The sequence below is a fragment of the Molossus molossus genome, unplaced genomic scaffold (assembly GCF_014108415.1).
Source record: "Molossus molossus isolate mMolMol1 unplaced genomic scaffold, mMolMol1.p scaffold_m16_p_23, whole genome shotgun sequence".
NCBI lineage: Eukaryota > Metazoa > Chordata > Mammalia > Chiroptera > Molossidae > Molossus > Molossus molossus.
The window spans coordinates 13,418,474-13,433,660 of NW_023425359.1; the positions used below are offsets into that span (position 1 = coordinate 13,418,474).

The window sequence follows — 15,187 nt, forward strand, 5'->3', positions numbered from 1 at the left end:
TTTTGGCCACTTTAAGTTTGGGACAGTAGGCAGTTGATGTGCAAACCTGAACATATGTTAACTATTAGTATACATACCTCAGATTCTTGAGTTTATAGGTAAAACCATGGGACTAGATGAGATTTCTTAAAATGTGTCAATAGGAAAGAGAAAAGGGCCAAGAACGGACTCTTGAGGCATCCAAAATTTAGAGCTTGAATGGTGAAGGAGGAGCCAGAAATGGAGAGTGGCCAGTAATGTAGAAGAAAACTAGAAGATTGTCAGGAAGCAAAATATGTTTCAGAAGAAAGGAATGTCACATGTTGTGACTGTGGCTAAAATGCAGGCAGGAGTCCAAATGGAGTCAGATGAGAAGCAAATGGAAGCAAAGTGGAAGCCACATAGATCTTTAAAGAGGTTTCAGTGTGATGAGGAGTAAAGAAATTTGGTGGTAGTTAGAGGGATTTTTAAACAAGAGGGAAAATTATGGTTGATAAAAATGATCCAACAGGTGAAAGAAATTTAGGGAACATAAATACAGGGATTGGGCTTTGATTGGAGCAGGATACTTGCTTTTTGTTTTGTTTATAGTGGAGAGGCAGAGGACAAGGTTATAGATATGAGTAAGTTGGTAGATTTTATGGTGGGAAGATAAAGCAGTTCACTTCTAATTGCTTCTATTATTTCGATGTTTAAGACAAAGTAATCAGCTGAGAGTATTGGGAGGTATTGGAAATTTAGTGAGAGGAGATGTGTGTGTCAGGGTTCCCAAGACCACCCCCAGTTTAGGTGCTTCACTAGGAGGCTGAGAGGCTAGGGCTCTGAACCTATTATTAAAAGTAGTAATTTTCAGAAAATTGTTGTTACCACCTTAATAATATTAATAATTGCATACCTAAGCAATATTTACTCATTTACTCTTTATCAGTAGAACTCTTTTTCTGACTGATTGCTCTGGTTTTACCCAGAACCAGTGAGTTCCCCCCCCCCCCTTTTTTTTATTAAGGATGTGTTTAGCCCAGGGTTATTTATGATTTTCTGGCAGGACCAGAGCAGAAGTTCAGACCTCTGAGTCTCTGGACAGTGTTCTGTCCCACTCCTTTTATCTGCCCTAGGCTTTGTTCTCAAACTGTCTGTTGTCGTAGTTGGAACACTTGGAAAAGCTCTTAACTCTGGGTAGAGGGGTAGAGAGTGGAGAGTACTCAGACAGAATGCTGCCTGGTGCCCAGGGCAGGGCCTCGAGGTCTCACTTGCTCTGGCTCAGTACATGCACCAGGTGTTTGCCACAGGAGACTCACCAGCTGGAGGTGGGCAAGCCTGTGAGTTCTGGGCTGCTTCTGGAGGTCCTGGGATGGCTGATTTTGAGGTCCTCATGCCTAATGGACTTTGGGATCCAGAACAGAGCCCTCATCCATAATCACAAGGGTTGGAATGAGGCTAGTGCCCTTGGCTGGCTGACTGCCTGTGTCCCAAGGTTGGGGAACTACTTGGCTTGGTTATACCATTAAGAGCTGTGTTCTGAGAAGCCCTGGAATTTTCCAGGCACGTCTGGGATGGGAAGTAGGAACAAAAAGGGAGGCTGAGGGGCTAGGGCTCTGAGCCTATGGACCTCCACCTGGTTCTGGGTAAAAACCAGAGCAGCCAAACATGAAAAAGAGTTCTAATGATTAAAAGGATTTCTGAAAAATTAAAAAAAAATTTAGACTTCAGTATTAAAGGGGTTTTGATAGGGCACCAGACTGACTTTCCTAGTTTGGTTTCATCTGGATTCTCCATGCTCACATGTGCCACATACTGTTTTTTGGGAATGGAGGATTGGAATTTGAGAAAATGTGAGGGGGCAGGTAGCAGGCCTGGCACTATATCAGGATTATGGGACAGGCACTAGACAGCCACTGATGGAACCTTGGCCCAGGGGACCTCAGAGACAGTTCTGACATCCTGAATTGCTGTGCTGAGATCCATTGCCGACAAGCTCATCTTAGAGTGAGGAGAAGTGAGGGAAGGCTAAGAAAATGATCCCCAGCCAAGACAGTCATCCTCACATACTGTAGGATGGAGTCCATTAAAACATGCATATTTTTATTGATCTTTAGAGAGAGAGGAAAGGAGAGGGAGAGAGAAAGAACCATCAATGTGAGAGCAGAACATAGATCACCTGCCTCCTGCATGCCCCCAACTGAGGAGGTGTGTGTGTAGGGGAAGTGGGGGTGTGGAATCAAGCCTGCAACGGGTCATGTGCCCTGACTTGGAATTGAACCAGCAACCTTTTGGTTCATGGGACGACCTCCAACCAACTGAGCCACACCAGTCAGGGCAGGATGGAGTCCATTTTTAAGGTATCTTTCATTTACACCTGAGAGTCAGTTAACTAAAATCAGATTAAAAATTCTTGTTAAAATACAAATTATCAATTTCACTTTTTAAAATGTCTTCTAAAGCTCATGATTATGATCATCTAGTGTTGTAGTATTCAAATTGAGTTATCTGTACAGTGCCTGAAGACTTTCCATTGGGTGTGAGGGTACACGTTAGTTTTATGGGAATCAAATTCCAGATTCTCAACTTCACTAAGTATTCTTTTCTGAAAACCAGCTGTTTGAGAATACTCTGAAGCCTGTTTTATTCTTCCACTCCCATTTCACAGTTGCCCACCTCCTACTTTATAAAATAAAGGGATACTTCTTACCTGTCTCAAATCTTGCTATGGTGCATTGCTTTGGGTTGTGAACTTTCTCCTGAATCTAAAACAAAAGGGACTGTTTGAGAGTGCATATCTCCCCAGGGGAGGGCAAAACAAAAAGAGCTTCTATTAAAAGTATTGAAGCAGGTGTTATATTTCACTAGTTTACAAACTAGTAGCAAAGCTCTATCATCTATCTTTCTGAAAATTCTGCAGCAAAAGGGTTGATACTGGGCTATGGAATAACACATTCATTTGAATTAAAAATTAAAGAGACGTCTTCTATAGAAAATAAGTCTTAGTTTTGCTGAATGGTTTGACATTGAGGACTGGCTTTACCATTAGATTATATTGTGGACATTTCCCATAAATTTTTATAAATTCCATGTTTTGATGGAATTCTATTTAAAGCACATATGCAATATAAAATAAGTTGGAAATTACATCATTTATAACCATTAAATCTATAATTAAATAGTTGAGCTATAATTTAAAACTGTTCAAAGGAGTGTGTGTGTATGTATTCCCCCCCCCCCCCCAAAAAAAACCTTTGTAGAGACAGCATGTGAACAAAAATATTTCATGGCCACTGCTAGAGTGTTTGTAGAAAAAGGCTGGGTTATAGACTCAGTCTGAATAGCCCAGCTTTGAATCTTGTTCCTGACAATTTTGACTTCAGAAGTTACTTTAAAAACCACTTAACAGTTTTGTTTTTGTTTTTGTTTTAATCCTCACCTGAGGACATTTTTCCATATTTTTGTTCAGATAGAGTGGGAGGGAGAATGAGGAGAGAGAGAGAAACATTGACGCGAAAGAGACACACCGAGTGGCTGCCACCCGCACGACCAACCAGGGCCGGGGACAAACTGCAACTGAGGTATGTGCCCCTAACGGGAACCGAACCCGGGTCTCTCTGGACCGCAGGCCGACGTTCTAACCGCTGAGCCAAACTGGCCAGGGCCCACTTAACAGTTTTATCTAGTGTATCTATTCCTAGTTTTCTAAGAAGTTTTATGTTTTTTTGTTATTTTATTAAAAGTGAATATTGGATTTTATCATTTATTTGCATTTGTTGAGATACTCATATGACTTTTCATCTTTATTCCATTAATGCAGTGATTGACATCGAAGTTTGAATGTTGAATGCATCTTACACTGGATTAAATCCAATGTAGTTGTAATGTAACATATATTACTGAACTTGATTTACTAGTGCTTTATGATCTTTTGCATTGTGTGCACGAGAGATTAGACTGTGGTTTTCTTACATTGCCTGTGGAAGGATTTGGTATAAAGAATATGCTGGCTTCATAAAACAAGTTGGAAAGTGTTCTCTCATAATGCTTGTATCATTTCTACCTTATATATTTGAAAGTTTGGAAGAATTCAGTGCCAAATCTATCTCATCCTGGAGTTTTTTTTTGGGAAAAAAAAATTTTTTTAAAAATTCTCACCCGAGGATACTTTTCCATTTATCTTCAGGTAGAGTGGGAGGTAGGGAGGGAGGGTGCCAAGGAGGGAGGGAGGAGAGGAAGAGAGAAACAGAAACATCAATGTGTGAGAGAGAGACATTGACTGGTTGCTCCTGTATGACCCCGACCAGGACCAGAACGAACTCTAACCAAGGTATGTGCCCTTAACTGGAATCAAACCCGCGACTCATTGGTCCATGGGCCAATGCTCTATCCACTGAGCCAAACCAGCCAGGGTTCTTTCTGGAAAATTTTTAAGTAGGGATTCAATTTCTTATTAAATATAGTATTATTATTTAAATGTTTTTATTGATCTTTTTAGAGAGAGAGAGGAAGGGAGAGAGAGAGGGAAACATCGATGTGAGAGAGAAACATCAATTAGCTGCCTCCTACATGCTTCCCATGGAGTATGTGCCCTGGCTGGGGAATTGAACTGGTACCTCTCAGTCCATGGGACAATGCTCAGTCCATGGGACGATGCTCAATCCACTGAGCCACACTGGCTGGGCAAATATAGGATTATTTAAGTTTTGTAGTATTCTTCGTTTCATTTGAGTTTTTATAGGAATTTGCTCACTTAATTTTAAAATTGGCATACATTTGTTAAAATAATAAATTTCTGTTTAATCTCTTAGCATCAGTTATTGTATACATTTTTATTTCTAATGGTTATTTATGTTTTCTATTTTCTTGATCTTTTAGAGATGTGTCAGTCTTGTGAAAGAATCAATTTTTTTCGTAATGTTGATTTTTTTCTATTTTTATTTTACTATTCTGTTTTAAATGCTTTCTAATTTCCTATTTCTGTTTTATTTTGAACTGTGAGTTTAGAGGTATGTTTTAATTTTCAGTGTTTCTTCTGTAGTTGTATCTGTGTCCTCCAGACGCAGCTTGTTATTTAAATTGTTCAGATTTTTATCTGCTCCACCTATCAGTTACTCAGAATGTGTATTAAAGTTACCTATCTTGATGGGGTATTTGCCAGTTTTTCCATATAATGGTGCCAGTTTTAGCCCGTTATATACTTTGAGGCTAGATTAAGTGCATACAGCGTAGATTTGTATTTTCCTGAAAAATTACTCCTTTTATGTAATCACAATCATCTGTAGTGAGGATTTTTTTTCTTAGAGTTCCCTCCTTTTTCTCTTATTAATATAATATATGTAGCTTTATTTTGGTTATTTGTCTGGTTTATCTTTTATTTTTTAAGTTTCATTCTTTCTGTATTCTTGTGTTTGGATATTTTTATGGAAAAGCGTATAACTGGATTTTTCTCCCTCATTGGGTTCCTCTCTCTCTCACTCCTTACACCCTTCCTGCACCATATATTATTGACTTTTGTCACCATATATTAATGATTTTTATTAGAAAAACAGAATTGCTACAAACTCAGTACATCTAATTCTATAGACTTTCTGTAACACTTTTTGTCAAATTCACAGTGGGGGAAATCTCTTCTCTTCCTATTCCTCTTTCCCTCCACTCCCCCCTCCACTTCCTTATTCTCTTCCTTCCCATTTCCCCCCCACATCCATCTCTCCTTTTTTGTATAAGTATATATTTGAAACCTGTCAAAGCAAGTTCCCCTACTCCAACCAGTCATCTCTCTGTGGCTATGCTATCAAAAGTTTTGGGTCATTTATGCCTTTTCCTTGTTCTCCATTACGTTTACTTCGTGTTTTCCTAGGAAGCTTTGTGTTTTCAGAGTTCCACATTTAGAATGAACTGTGTCCTAACAGTTAATGGAGGTTCAGGACCACGGACAGATGTATGTGTGCCACCTTTCTGTTTCACACCCACCCATTTTAGCAGGTTAAGACATTCTTCTGAAGTCTCCACTGTTCATCCTTCTTTTCATTTTAAGTTGAATTCTCCTCATTTTTACCAATAACCTTATAGTCAGGTCTTGCCTTTTTGAAGTTTTCATCTCATCTCCTTGTAAAATATTTATTTTACCAGTACCTTTGAGTTAAATAGTTTTGTCTCCATAAATAGAAACTGAGAATGAGACAGGTTAAGAAACTCATCCTACATTACACAGCTATTTAGTTATAGTCAGTTTTGGAACTCAGGTTTTTTTGGCTGAAGACTGCTTGATTCCTTGATATTCTTTATTTAAAGCTTTTAAAATGTGTTTTAAATCAACTTATATTTTTAAATTATTTACACATTTGTTCCATTTTCTATTATAGTGCTCTTTTTTCTTACGGCATTGACAGAACTCTTTGAATTTTAGGGATAGCAACTCTGTGACCATCATAGTTTACAAATATTTTCCGTTTGTAATTTATTTTTATTTTAAACTTTAATAAATATAATATATTTATTAAAAAATATAACTTTCAAATTTCATTAAATCTTTTTGTCTTTTCCTTTTGGGTTTTTGCTTTTTTTTAATCCTCACCTGAGGACATTTTTCCATTTTTTGTTCAGATAGAGTGGGAGGGAGAGAGAGGAAGAGAGAGAGAGAAACATTGACGTGAAAGGGACACATCAAGTGGCTGCCACCCATACAACCCAACCAGGGCCGGGGACAAACTGCAACCAAGGCACATTCCCTTAGCAGGAACCGAACCCGGGTCCTGCTAGACCACAGGTCAACGCTCTAACCGCTGAGCCAAACTGGCCAGGGCTGGGCTTTTGCTTTTGGCATCCTAAAGAAAAGTTTTTCCTTGCCCTGGCCAGTTGTTCGGTGGTTAGAGCACCTTCCCACAGATCAAAAAGTCACGGGTTCGAGTCCAGTCAAGGGCACATACCTCGGTTGTGGTTCATCCCTGGCCCTGGTCAGGGTTGTGCGAGAGGTAACCAGTCGATATGTCCCTCGCACATTGATGTTTCTCTCTCTTTCTCCTTCCCACCCTATCTGAAGATAAATAGGAAAATATCCTCGGGTGAGGATTAAAAAAAGTAAAAAATAAAAATTTTTATGCTTATTCTGCACTTTGTCTTGCAGCTAAATTTTAGTAACAACTTTTAATCTCAAATGTATTGGGATATCTTTAAACTTGCAACCTTTAAAAAAAGTAACTTCAAAGAGATGAGAAATTTTAATATATGGCACATAGTACATGCTCAGTAAGTGCTATTTGTATGACTGGTTCAAGATTCTTTGTACTCTGTCTTTTGCTTGGAGCTGCCTCTCAGCTAGGTATAGATTTTCTTTTCTTTTTTTTTTTATCCTCACCTGAGGATATTTTTCCATTTTTTGTTCAGATAGAGTGGGAGGGAGAGAGAGAGAGAGAGAAACATTGACGTGAAAGGGACACATCGAGTGGTTGCCACTTGCACAACCAAACAAGAGCCAGGGACAAACTGCAACCGAGGTATGTGCCCTTAGAGGGAACTGAGCCTGGGTTTCTCTGGACCACAGGCCAACACTCTAACCACTGAGCAAACCGGCCAAGGCTAGGTATAGATTTTCATTAACAGATATCTATCACCTACCTCTTAGCTGATGGCATCTATGTGAATTACCTACATGATGGCTTAAAAGGTTAATTTTTTTTTAAACCAGGTGATTTTTCTGGGATGACATGTACAGGGTGGAGTAAAAGTAGGTTTAAAGTTGTTCATATGGAAAATTATACAATAATTAACAAATAATAATACAAGAATAAACTCTGTTTTGTGTATTCACAATTGTTAACCTACTTTTGCCCTACCCTGTAATTTGCTTTAATTTACACTTAGTAATTTACTTCTGGCTATTGGGGATTTCCCTTATCTCTTTATCTTTCTCCTTTCTCTCTTTTTGAGTTTGAATGCATATTTAATCATTGTTGTCTATCTTATTCAGCATTTCTGTTTGTTGCAAGATTCTGTGTGTGTGGCTTCATTACCTTTGCTTACTAAGTTGCCAAAACCATTATACATGTAGACTACTTTGAAACTTTTTCATAATAACTCAGTTATTAAAAATATATACTCTGGCAAAGATACAATTTTAGGTGTTTAAAAGTAAGACACAATTTTACACTCACTCTTAAGTATATGTTGTCACCAAAAATCTCAGAAACACACCACTTATAGTTTTATTCTTTGTACATTACATATGGTTAGTGTATAGTCTCAATATACTTAATCTTTTAATATATATTAATTTAAAAGTACACAATATATTTTATTTGGAAATACAGACACAGAACCTGATATGACTGATTAAAGTTTTAATGTGGTTTCAGTTATTACTTTCATTACTGCTCCCTCATATTTGTCTCCCCCCTCTCCCTTGTGCAGAGGTTATTCTTTCTCCCTGCCTTAGCAGCGGTCCCTGATTCATGTTACTCCATTGTAGATTAGCATCAGCATCCATAGTAGAAGGACATGCAATGGAAAGGATAAAGGGAAGGAAAACTGGAAGAATGCACACCCACTGGAGAAATTTGAGAGAAAGGGAGGAAGCAGACCAGGGGTGAAGGGAAGGTTAAACTCTCTTACTCCATTACTCCCTGTTCTCTTCCAGGCTGCTCTATGCCTTCAGGCTCTGTCTTTATTCCCCAAATTCTCATTTGTCTCCTCCATCCATTCCCTTTTTCTGTTGAAATCTCTAACTGGGGTCCTTTCTGAAGCTATGGTAGCTATCACCAGTGGCTTGTAACCAGCAGTCTTGTTCCTTCCACAGTTGGACAGTTGCTCTGGGAGTAGGGAAGCTAGAGGGGTGGATTGAAGGAGGCTCCATGTTTAGGATCTTGGGTTACATTCAGCAGGGAAAAAGGTATACCTTGCAAGGTATTTGTGGCACTTCACATTAGAACTTAGAATTCTTTCACTTTCAAAATCATTCATTCATTTAGCCATTCAACAGTGTACAGTGAACCAGGCAGTGTGCTAGGGGCTCAGATAGAAACTTGCTTTCTTCTTTCAAGTTTCAGAGAGATCTTTTTTTTTTTTATTTAAACTTAGATTATTTTATATTTAATTCTGTTAATTTTAGCATCTGTTTTTTGTTGTTGTTGTTTTTTATTTTCCCCTCAAAACTGTTAGGAAGAAAGAGGCAGTTGGAAAGGTTTTGGAGTCTGACAGATCAGTTTGAATCCTGTTCGCACCACTTGTTAGCAATGCAATCTTCAACTTATTTTACCCTTCTGAACTTGTTTTTGTAAAATGGGAATAATAATACTTAATAAAGTATTGTGAGAGTGGGAGAAATCGGGACAGGTTGTCAGAATATATGTAAAATGATTACTTCTGTTGGTGAAACAGCAGTGGCATAGGAGTATTGTGGCTTATTGCAGAGACTAACTCTTTCTGAGTTCAGTTTCAAATCATTTTTTCCACAGCTTTGGTCAGTTTTCCACACCAGTTCACTTTACTCTGGCCAGTGAAGTGGGGTCCCACAATATACGCTTGACCTCCAATCGGGAAGGTTTTCAGAGAAGTGGAGGGAAGTGGCGTGGCAGATACCGCCTCAGAAACTATGTGCCCCAGTGAAAGCAATGAACTGTGCAGCACTAAAGAAAGTCAAGTACATTGTTATCATTGGATGGTACCTTGTGAAATGTCCCCAGAGCAGTACAACAGATCCATTTTGTTCCTTATATGGTTTTGATTTTTGTCAAGGGCAGTAGGGTAGTGATCATTGTCTTTTTCAGTTATTGTAATGAATATACGGTTTTTTGCAATATGTCTCATATATCCAAAATTATTGTAATTACACCAAGTGCCTGAAGTAGCCTTTGGTGGACAGAATTCATGAATTTTTTTTAATGTATATTTGTATCAAGCATTTTTGATGAATATTGATAATGAACTTCTGGCGATAAGTTGAATGTATAATCAGTTTTTCCAAATGCAGTATAGAAATTCAAAATATTCAAGTAGTAATCGAAATTGTGAAATGTCTGGTTCTCTCTCTCCCTCTCCTCCTTTCTCCCTCTTTCCCTCTCCCTCTCTGTTCCTCTTGCCCTCCTTCCTTCCCTCTTCTTTCTCCCTCTCCCCACCCCCTCCTCACTTTCTCTAAAAAAAAAAAAAAAAAATCAATAAATAACAAAGAGATCTCTCTGTAAACTGACTGATATGGAATGATTCCCAAGATATATTGAGAAAAAAGTGTAAAATAATATATAAAGTATACTATACATTAAAAATATGTAGATACATATTACATATCTCCTACAAAAGGAAATTAAAAGGCTAAAAGGGATTACGGAGAATGAGTAGGAATGAGGTGAAAGGACTAGGGAGGTAACAAGTAACAGTTACACTTATCTGAGTAGACTTTTTTGGGGGTATAATTTTGACTTTCAAATGAATAATACAACCACAAAGAAATTTTTTTTAAAGAAAGAACTAATCTAAGTAACTTCTGAAGGAGGTACTTTGAATATATACCCTCAGTCTAGTGACAAAAAGAATACAAAGAACTCTTAGATTTGTTGTTTGAAATATTAAGTAGCAATTCTGAAACTATTTTGTATTTTGTGTGTATTGTAGTTAATTAAACAAATGAGTAATATATAGCTGCTGTTGGGAGCCTGGCATCCTAATGTGAAAACATACAAATATGGAGGAAAGGGGAATCAAGAAAGAGTCCTCTGGTGTTAAGTTAGAATATGTAGTATCAATATAAACCCCCCCACACCCACCCACCCACCCACCAACCGTAATACACTGAAGGCACTGAAGCATGACACACCAGGACTGCAGCAGCAGTGAACACAAATAGCCAAACACTGGCTTCTGTTTACCAGTTTTCACAGAAAGGAAACTAGGTTACTGGGAGTAATGGCTAATAGCTAATGTGATCAACACAACATCACAATATTGAACAAAATGACATTATGTGCCTCCTGGCTTAATGCACTGAGAATAAACAGACTATCACTTATGACCACATGCCTGCCCCAAATGGAAAACCTGAATCTGATCACAAAGAAATAAGACAAGCTTAAATTAAGGAACAATTTACAAAGCAACTGGCTTGTGGTGTGACAAGTTTAAGACATGTCAAGGACATTGAAAGACACAGTCTGAAAAACTACTTTAGATTAAGAGACTAAAGAGGCATAACAATGAAATTCAATTTATTATAATGGATTGGACCTTATATCCAAAAATAAACAGTGCTGTAAAGGATATTACTGGGACAAATAGGGAAATTTCCATATTAAATTTATATAATATTATTGTATCAGGATTTGCTAAATTGATAATTCTATGGAGATATCTTAGAGAATGCCTTTATTCTGAGAAAACAGATGCTGCCATATGTACAGTAGCCTCCTTTATATGTGGGGATTTGTTCAAAGACCCCCAGCAGATACCTGAAACTGCAGATAGTACCAAGCCTTATATATATTCTGTTTTTTTTCTTATACATACATACATACCTATGATAAAGTTTAATTTATAAATTAGGCACAGTAAAAGATGAACAATAATAATAAAGTAGAACAATTATAACAATATACTATAATAAAATTTATATGAATGTGGTCTCTCAAAATATTATAGATGATAAATATAAAATGCCTTATTAGGTTGAGAACTTTCACCTTTTCCCTTAAAGGAAGCACTTATGGCTTCTCTTTGGCTTATCTGAACTCCCAGCATCACTACTCTTGCTCCATGAGGCCATTAGTCAGTAAAATAAAAGTTACTTGAACATAAGTACTGTGATACCTTTACAGGCAATCTGGTAACCGAGATGGCTTCTCAATGTCTAAGAGACGGGTGATACATACAGCATGGATACACTGGACAAAGAAATTATTCACATCCCAGGCAGAATGGAGTAAGATTTCATCACACTATCAGAAGAGTACGCAATTCAAAACTTATAAATAATTTATTTCTGGAACTTTCCACTTAATATTCTCTTTCTTTGCTGAGATGTCCTATTCATTCATCGGAGACCTTGAGCATATCTATAATAGTTGTTTTAAGACCTTTGCCTGATCACTTCCGCTAATTTCAGTATCTCGGTAATCTCTGAGAAGATAATGAGTAACTAATCCAAGGAATCGGACACATTTTGTGGTTCTCTTGAAGATAAGGGAGGCAAAGATCAAGTTAAGTTGATAGAGATACTTAATGAGGTCTGGTTCAGTTACATCCTTTGGCCTGTTTTGGATTCTTTGTTAGAGGTGGATAGCTCTGAGTTTACAGTGATGTCAGTTAGATTAGATTAGTTGCAATCAGAGGTAAGAGTGAAAGGCCACCAGGTATGTCCCCTCTTGTAGCAAAGGTAGGGTCATGAAGACAAGTAGAATAGTGAGAAACTCTTAAACAGTGCTTCTTAAAAATGTGACTAGAACGTGGTTTTGAACTATGTAATTATCAGTAAGATTATCTTATTTGAGGGAACAAGTTGCTTGTTTCATGTAATAGGTTGAAGGAGCTATATCCAACCAGTCATTTATTCTTCTCAGGAACATGTCTTCAAAGACCTTTTTTGGGGGGTGAAGAATAATTTTTTCTATGATTTGTTTTCATCTAACTTGATCACTAAAATTATATTGTCTTCTAAAAGTTTTTTTTTCCCCACAATAAAATCTTTAAACAACCTGGAATAATTTGGTTTTAGAGAACAGAAAAGGGAAAAAGCTACTCAGCACATGTAATGAGGTTGGTTTATCATTGGTATCAAGCCAGATGTAGACAGCACAGAAAGATCATTGTAGACCAACATTGTTTATGAATACACATGTAAAATTTCTAAATAAAATCAAAGCAAAACAATTTCACCTGTGTACTAAAAATACACATTATAACCAAGTAAGGCTTCTCTCTTAAAGTATACAAAGATGGTTCAACTTCTAAAGTCTCCTTGAATAATATGCCATGTTAAGAGAATGAAAAAGAAAAACCAAATCTTTACAGAGATTATAATCCATTAATAGTTCTAGCTATGTCTGAGAATACCTGTTATTTCACATTCCTGTAAATACTTAGTGGTTTCAGTTTTTTTATTTGTGGCCTATTTGGTTGGTAAATAATAAAATATTCCTGGTAAGTTTATTTGCATTTCTTTGATTTCTTGTAATATTAAAATCATTTTCTGTTTATTAGCTATTTGTGTTCAACCTCAATGGATGCTTTAAATGGGAGAGTAACACTTACTGCCTAATTTGTTTACTTGAAGATGGGGACTATTTTATTCATTATTGTACCTTTAGCATCTTATAAAATGTTTGGTATGCAGTGGGTAGTCAAGATATTTCTTGAGTGAATTGAATAAATGATTAGTAAATTAAGAGCCTTCTGAAGAAATTTGTGACTTAATTTATTTTTGAATGCCTGAAAATAGAATGGTTTTGCAATGTCAAAGAAATGAGATTTTTCACTAGTAGGTTATAGGGTGTAAAAAATAGGGCTATCCAGTTAATTTATATTAATGATACAGGCTTCCACAAAACTTGGATAACTGACAATATCTTTAATCCTTGTTATGCATGCTTTCATAGTACTCAGGTGCTTTCAGGGTATATGCCACTGTGTGGAAAGAGAATATTTATTTTTTTGACATACTGTCATCCTTTGTATCTTTCCCAAAAGATTTGAATAATAATCTTTTTTTTTTTTCTTTTTTTTTATCCTCACCCGAGGACATTTTTCCATTTTTTGTTCAGATAGAGAGGGAGGGAGAGAGAGGAAGAGAGAGAGAAAGAGAAACATCGACATGAAGGGACACATCGAGTGGCTGCCACCCGCACGACCAACTGGGGCCGGGGACAAACTGCAACCGAGGTACGCGCCCCTAGCGGGAACCGAACCCGGGTCTCTGTGTACCGCAGGCCGACGCTCCAACCGCTGAGCCAAACCAGCCAGGGCTGAATAATAATCTTTTGCTTACCTGAATTGTATTTCAATTACTCTAGTTTTTAAAAACAATTTTTTCTTGTTTTGCAGTAGTGTCTCAGAGGATTGAAATATCTAGATTTCTGACCTTTTAGATAAGTTGACTGTTGTTATACAGAGGAAGGTATACATAGAATTATTCTTTAAGAATTGAACTGGATTACAAATAACTATCTGTGATGAAATGCTCTGTTTGGATTTAGGGACAGTAATGAGACACAAATACAGTGCATATACTTTATTTGGATGTCAGGTTATTTAGAAGCCTTGAGAGGGGCCTAAAGTCAAATGGAACATACACTTGAACTGCTGTTATATTTGTAGGCTTCATGGTGTTTTCCAGCTCTAGATGGCAACTAGATCAGTGCTAGTCTCACACTGGCTGGCTCCACATCTTTATTTGTAATTTCTATATTCTGTACCTATTCCTCTTAACCAAGTATTTCTGATAGGCTGGTTTAGAAACTAAGAAAGGGAGGGACCCTAGTGTCAGATTATTGCACTCTTCCTGTTTCCTAGTATTCCCCCTACACCTTTGTGAACAGTCTATTTGTAAATAAACCTTCCTCAGATTAGGATATTTTATTTCCTATGGGGACCCTGACTGATACACAGTGGCTGGCCATAGTCTCAAAATTTGTCCAGTCTAGTTTGTTCCAAGCCAGGGTACCCTGGTCATCTTATCAGTGTTCACTTCCATGGCTTCCATGGTTTTACATCTTCTGTCTCTCACCGTAGGCAATCCTTCATTCAGATTTGATATCTTTCTTTGATCCTTTTCTTCTCGGTTGTGTGAATTTCAAACAGAGATCCAATTTCTTTTTTACTTTCCTTATGATCTGTAACATCAGTGCAGAAATATCTGGTATACTGAGCTATGTATGCAGTGTGAAATACTCTTCTAAACTAGTTAGAGCTAAATAACTTCAGACCCAAGGCAAGTTTAAGGCTTACGGTGTCTGTTTTACTCTACGAATCCTCAAATACATACCTTTGATCTTGTCATTCTCTGGCTGCATGGAAGCAGGGAGAAGAGAGCTGTACCTGTATATAATGACCTTTTAATCATATCAACTTCTTCTTGTATGAGGATAAAGAGGGACATGAGGGGAGGAAGGGAAGGAAATAGGTCTAACTTTCTTTCAGAGGAAACAGAACATATAATTGATTTTATAATTTTAAAGAATGTCTGTTTATTCCCTATAGTTAATAGGATAATGTCTAAGTTCCTTGCAAGGTATTCACTGTCTTCCTG

The 15,187-nt window shown here is 37.3% G+C and overlaps 1 protein-coding gene across 6 annotated transcripts in view; it reads left to right on the top strand.

Annotated features, from left to right (window-relative positions):
- CDC42BPA (CDC42 binding protein kinase alpha) overlaps nt 1–15,187 on the top strand; it is a 222,747-nt gene that overhangs the window by 19,655 nt on the left and 187,905 nt on the right. The window lies entirely within an intron of this gene.